This window comes from Drosophila subobscura, chromosome J (genome assembly GCF_008121235.1).
Source record: "Drosophila subobscura isolate 14011-0131.10 chromosome J, UCBerk_Dsub_1.0, whole genome shotgun sequence".
Lineage (NCBI taxonomy): Eukaryota > Metazoa > Arthropoda > Insecta > Diptera > Drosophilidae > Drosophila > Drosophila subobscura.
In genome coordinates, this window is record NC_048532.1 from 4,341,585 (window position 1) to 4,347,934 (window position 6,350).

Consider the following 6,350-nt stretch of genomic DNA (forward strand, 5'->3'; position numbering starts at 1 on the left):
GCTCCGATAGCAGCGTTAGGAGCGATGCTGGAGCATCGAAATTAGAAATTAGTATTCATGCCTCACAGTGTCATTTCCGCGAGTGCGAGCGAAAAACTTTTTTCACTACCCTTTACGCAGAGCAGATAGAACGAGAGAGCTGTGCAACAGGAGATTGATATGCGAACTACAAGAGAAAGAGAGAGAGGGGAACTTGCGACGGAACATGGCTGATTATGGGCTGCAGCCAGTGCACTGGCTGGCTGCTTCTGTATGTGGGAGCCAAGTTAAAAATTGCCAGAGTTCAAGTTGGAAGAGTGCTTAAGAGTGTAAAGTGTCGAGTATCTTGGTGCAAAGTGTTGAGCGTGCATAGTATGTGCGAGTAAGACTGAGTTTATGGCCAAACTTTTGCATATAAATCCTTAATTATGACATTATTTTGCATATTATAAAGTTGCCCTCCGTTTTGTCTTCTTTTCAACCTGCCAAGCAGTATTTGTAGGTGGCGTGGCCACACCCACATCCACAGCCTTTCCCGTTACCGCTCTGTGCCTCGATGTGCAACCCGTAGAAACACAATAATTGCAATCGAGTCCGATGCCACAACGAATTGCACTTACGACAAATGTTGCTCTCGTACAAAAGTAAGCCTTAAATGGTGGATCAGATGCTGCAGCTACCAAGGGGTAGCCAGGTTGCCAACAGTCTGGCAGTTGAAAATATTTTGTACTTTATGCCTGTGAAAGTCTGCTGGCCAAGTGCCAAGTTTGCCACCAATGCTGGCACACGGTCTCCCTCTCTGTCTCTGTCTCTGGGACGTCATCCCAACATCCCAGCACGAGTGGGCGGCCGTAGACCGACCACAGCCTGGGGACATAGGCATGTCGAGGGGCGGAGGTTGCATGTCGATTTTAGGCTTAACACTGGGACCGGGCGAGAAGTTCAGCTCGTTGAAAAACCATCTCTAAGCCTAAGCAGCGTCGCGTCGCGTCCCATCCTGGCATTAAACAAATGCAAATATGCCCAGCAGGACGCCAAAAAGGGCGTCCACGTCAGCCTTTGCCCCTTTTTTCGGGGATCCGCAGGCGTGGCTGGCAAATTTTTGTGGCTCGAAGCCCAGAACCTGATGTGTCGCCCACAGACGCGATGGCATCCCGAGAAGCAAAACACAAAAAAATATATAGAAACAAAAGCAGGAAAGGTTATCCAACGAGCAAAGCTTTACAACCTCTCGAAGGATCTCCCAAAGCGGACAACCTGATCATATTCAATCTAAATTGCTCCGACTCTCTTTTATGATAGACAGAATCAGATATCGGATAGAACTGAATCCGTTCTAACGTGCAGTTGTATATTTTGCGATATCTCCATCGAGAAGTAAAGCCAAGTAAGTATAACAAAAATTTCATTCGACGCATGAATTGACAATAGAAGACCGACAACAAAAAAAGGTTGACAACTTAACGCGAAATTGGATCAGAGCTGAACATTTTTCAATTAATTGTTGGGAAGTGGGTGGCAAGAAGGGCTGGAGCTGGAGAATTGATGCCGCTGTCGGTGGCATTGGAGAAAAAAATATTTATGCGCTTTTCTTTTTGAACCAAAAGGGATATCAAGTCGTGCGGCAAATTGAAAACGGTAAAAGAATAATTTAAAAGACGAGTCTGCCTTGTGACTTGTCGTCGGAGGGTGGAGAGGAAATAAGAGCTGAATGTAAGTAAAATAAAGCATGCAAAAAAAATTATATATATTATTATTATAGCCACGGTTCTCAAATGGCAGCCAAGAGCTAACGAATGAAATCAGCCAAGCTTGACAATTACTTAACCCTCAGGATTCTCTGACCCACTCTTTCAGGCTTAAAGTGTAGTTGTGTCTGTAACTGTATTTCGGAAGAGTACCTGCATCTGTGTGCGTGGCCCCCATGACCAATGCCAGGCTCTGGCTCCTGCCCGCCATCATGTGTGCGTCGGTTTAGCTGGGTTTACTCAGCCGCTTAGGCTCAAAAGTTGATCCAAAACTTTTGACCTTGAAAGCCGCACACAGCAGAACATATGTACACACTTTTCTTTTTGGGGGGGTCCTAGTACAGTGTCCGACTGTCTGCTCTGCCTTTCATTGCCTGAGATAGCTAGACGAATGCCTAGTTTGCTATTTTGCAGCAAAGACTTTCAGACTTGAAACAAAAAGTTACCTCCACAATGCAAACACATACACGAACACCCACACACACACAAGGGAGGGGGTACCCACATTTACTGTTGGCTTAAGTCAACAATAGTCGAAATTTGAAATTGTAAATGTTTGCACTCAGTTCTCCAGAAGCCAGACTCGAGGGCAGGCAGGCCTGTCCCTTTGGAGTCGAGTTGAGTGGACTGGTGCTGCGACAGGTAGAGGGGGTTATGGGGTAGAGTCATGGCCTCCTGCAGCCGGAGGCCTTGCCATTTGCCGCTATGTTTAACTAAAGTTTCGTGCTCTTGTGCAAATAGCAAAAGGATTCGCATTCGGCTGCGGATACTCGACCTCGTCCTGAGTCTCTGGCCGTCGACAAAAGCGGATTACAATCATAAGCGAAAATTAATGAATTATTTACCAGCAGCTTAGTTAGGCGAACATCACCCTGCGCGCCAACCCACAAATCCGAAACAAATGAGAAAGTGTGTGCCACCATTACGACCCTAGCGTCCGCTTTTCCATTTCTCGTCCGTCAATTCCGAAAGTAACCCCAAAGTTAAATGCCTACAACTCGGTGGGTAGTCGGGTGTTGGTATGTGGGAGGGTATTTGATAGTCTGGTGGGGGTATGTGGCAGTATCAGCCTCTGTACCTGCCATCTGGTAATTAATTAGGTCATTTGTCAATATTATCTGCGACTGTTGTAAATTGTAGCAAATTCCACAATATTCCACAACATCTCGAGGCATTCGCCATTTGCTTTTCTTTATTATTTTGATTTATCTCAAGACAGTGTCCCCCATCACAATGAAGAGCAAATACTTTCGAACGGACTCATTATTCTTAAGCCTCGGGCTTTATCAGAATCTTGGAATCGTTAAGAAAACCTTTCAATGTGGAGTCGAAAATCCTTTTGGAAACTTACAATTCCTGTGATGCCTAAATCCCAGGGTATCCACTAAAAGTTCTAGTGTCTTCATTTGCCTTTACGTTTAATTGGTAATCAATTGCAAATGTCGAAGTATCAATTAGCATAATTAAATTGCAACTGGCGTTTTAAAGCGGGAACTAAAAGTTTTGCGAAAGCATATTTTTTTTACACTTTGACTGTAAAAAGGAAAGAACAGAGTCGAATGCATTAGGAGTTTGGATGGAATAAAATTTGAATTAAATTTTTGTTACACAAAGCACGAAACTGAGTAACAAAAGGATAAATATCTTTTGCCGTGGGAAAACAAGTGTAACCAGTGGAAATGCACGTTCGCACACCGAAATGGAACTCCTGGAACTCCTGTCGCGGAGTTGTTGCCCAATCGTAATAGATACTCCTAAGAGACTTCTTCCTAAGAGACTACTTCTCCTACTAAGAATCAGAAGAGAGGGTAACGGTTATAATAAAAATTATGTGATATCGGAGCTGAAAGTGCTGTAATTGGCGGATGACTTTCAGTGGCCTAAGATAAACAGTTTTAAAAGCTTTAAGTTATTCAGGACTCGCATATTTGAGTAATTACTATCGATTACATCTCAATTAAAGGACGAACAGTGCATTCCCAGATGTGACACCCTTCCCATTTGACTACCCATCATTAATATGACAAACACGCACGCGATGTTGTGGGCATGTTTTCGCCGCAAGCGGCTTGCAATTGTGGCCAATGCAACAACAGCAGCATAAACAGCTTGAACAGGAGGAGCAGTGGCAGTAGTCTTTGTGCCTTGGCTACCTTCCAAGAGCAAGCAACAAATGCGAGACAGCCGACAAAGCTATTATCCTTCCATTCCCGGGACCCGGCCGCTTTTTGCTCCCACCGTAACACAACACAAATTGTTTTTTTACACATGTGCGCCCAACATATTAAATTGTAAACATGCATAAATGTTGTTTATTGGGACAAGCCATAAACAAAGAAGGCCACCAGCCCACGAAGAGGAGTACACTGAAAGAGCTCTGGATGGAGAAAAATAGCTATGTATGTATGTAACTTTAGGCCTTGATATTGTTTCTTTCAGTGAAGTGCTGGAGGACTCCGTCGGCACACTTTTGGCATCCACTTCGAGTGGCTGGCATCTATCTATTGCTCTGCCCGAAAAAAGGCGACAATTCGCAGCGTGCCAAAAACAATTGCATGATATTTGACGACATTTTGAATAGCAATTCCAGGAAGTAGGGAACTCTGCTCCTTGAAGCTTAGCGAAAGTGTATCCTGTCAAAGGATATTATGCAACGAAATTATTGTATTTGGCACCAAACAAACAACATTTTGCCAAAGAAACTCGCAACACAAACAGGACCCCAGAAAGGCTGCCAAAAGTCCCACTGAGCCAAGTGGCATGTGTGAAATCCAAGGGTCTGCGGTGCTACAGGGGGAGTAATGACGACTAATGAGCGCCGCATTAGCGTCACCACGAGTATTAGCGTCACCACGAGCGTGGCCGCCATTCGACTGCATAAAAAGGCCACAAAAACTTGAAGCAATGTTTCGACGAAAGGATATAATGTACTCACTGAAGTATACTTCAGTTGAAGTTACGATTTAGCTGATTTTAAGTTTCGTGAGTGAGTTATGTTCGGTCTTAGTTCGAGGACCCACAGAGGCCATTTTTATACCTGGTACTCGACGAGTAAACAGGGCCTTTTGTAATTGTGCACAAAGTGGACATATACATATGTACTTACATATGTAACACAGAGAAGGAAACGTTTCCGACCCCACAAAGCATATATATTCTTGATCAGCATCAACAGCCGGGTCGATATAGCCATGTCTGTCTTTCCGTCCGTCCGTCTGTCCGTCCGTCTTGTTGAGCGTCTGGATCTCAGAGACTCTAAAAGCTAGAGCCACCAAATTTTGCATCCAGCGCAGAATCGAGCGCTCGGAGCGGTTTTCTTTAAATTTATGTTTACATATGCACATATGTATGTACATATATGTATTCAAAATTTATATTATAAATATGTTTATTGTCTAAGAAGTAGAGACTGACATTTGTTCACGGAGTTCACAAATTGTATAATTCACAGCACTTGCTAATTTGATTTGGCTCTCCTTAGCTTTAACTCTCTTTAGCTCAAGTGTTATTACCCTCTTTGAGAGTAATGGCACAGGGTTGAAGATAAAGTTGGCAGTGAAACAGCCTCAACAATAATAGTAATAGCAGCGGCAACAATAACCATAATTCTCACAGCAAAAACAAAAACACAGTAGCAACAGCAAGCAAAATTAACAAAAGCAACAAAAAGCCGACAGGAAAACTTAATGTTCAACTTTTTCCACAGACATAAACACACAAATACATTGCGCTAACATGTACATATGTATATATGTACGTATGCATGTGTATGTATATATGTATGTATGTATGTGTGTGAATATGTATTTTTGTATGCGTGGAAGAATTACAAAAGCCGTATGCAATGTCTCTCCACTTCCTTCACTCTGTTCTCCTCTCACTGTTTCTATTTTAGTTTGCATACTCTTGCAATGGGTATTATTATTTTAAATTAACATATTTGGTATTCTATTCAAGATCAGGATTACCTACATATTTATAAATATCTCTGCTATCTTCATGGCTTCAGTTATAATCCTGATTTTACTCACGGTCTCCTAATGAGCCATAGTCAAAGGAGCCATTTCCATCTGTATTTTTGCCTTTCTATTATTTTTAACGATCGGTATTCAAGTTTATCAATCCACTTTGCCTGAAGCCCTCTAACCTTTCTGTTTCTTTCTCCATCTGTAATAATGGCATTTTAATTGTGGTTGCATATGTGCACTGGCATTCTTAGCAACATTTTCTTCTCCTCTATCTGTGGCTGTTAAAATGTTCAACAATTTTCACGTTGTTAACATTTATGTATTTATCATTGTCGGAACAGTTTTAAGATGATGGTAGGCGCTTATAAGGACAGGCAGAGTCTACAAAAGTTTCGCTTAGTTAAATTATCTCTGGGGAACCCTCTACCTCTGGACCTATGATAGTACTGTATACACTTTTCTCATCAATTTCCGACGAGTAAATTATATAAATAGAAGCATCATAAATTTAATTGTATAGAATGGGAACTGTTTGAATTGTGGTTCGAAAGAGTGACTGGGCGGGTGTAAAAAGTGAAGAGTAAACATCAACAAGCTGGATCTATATTTTTCCCTCCATCTAGCATTTCCTTGCACAACACAACAACTTGCACCA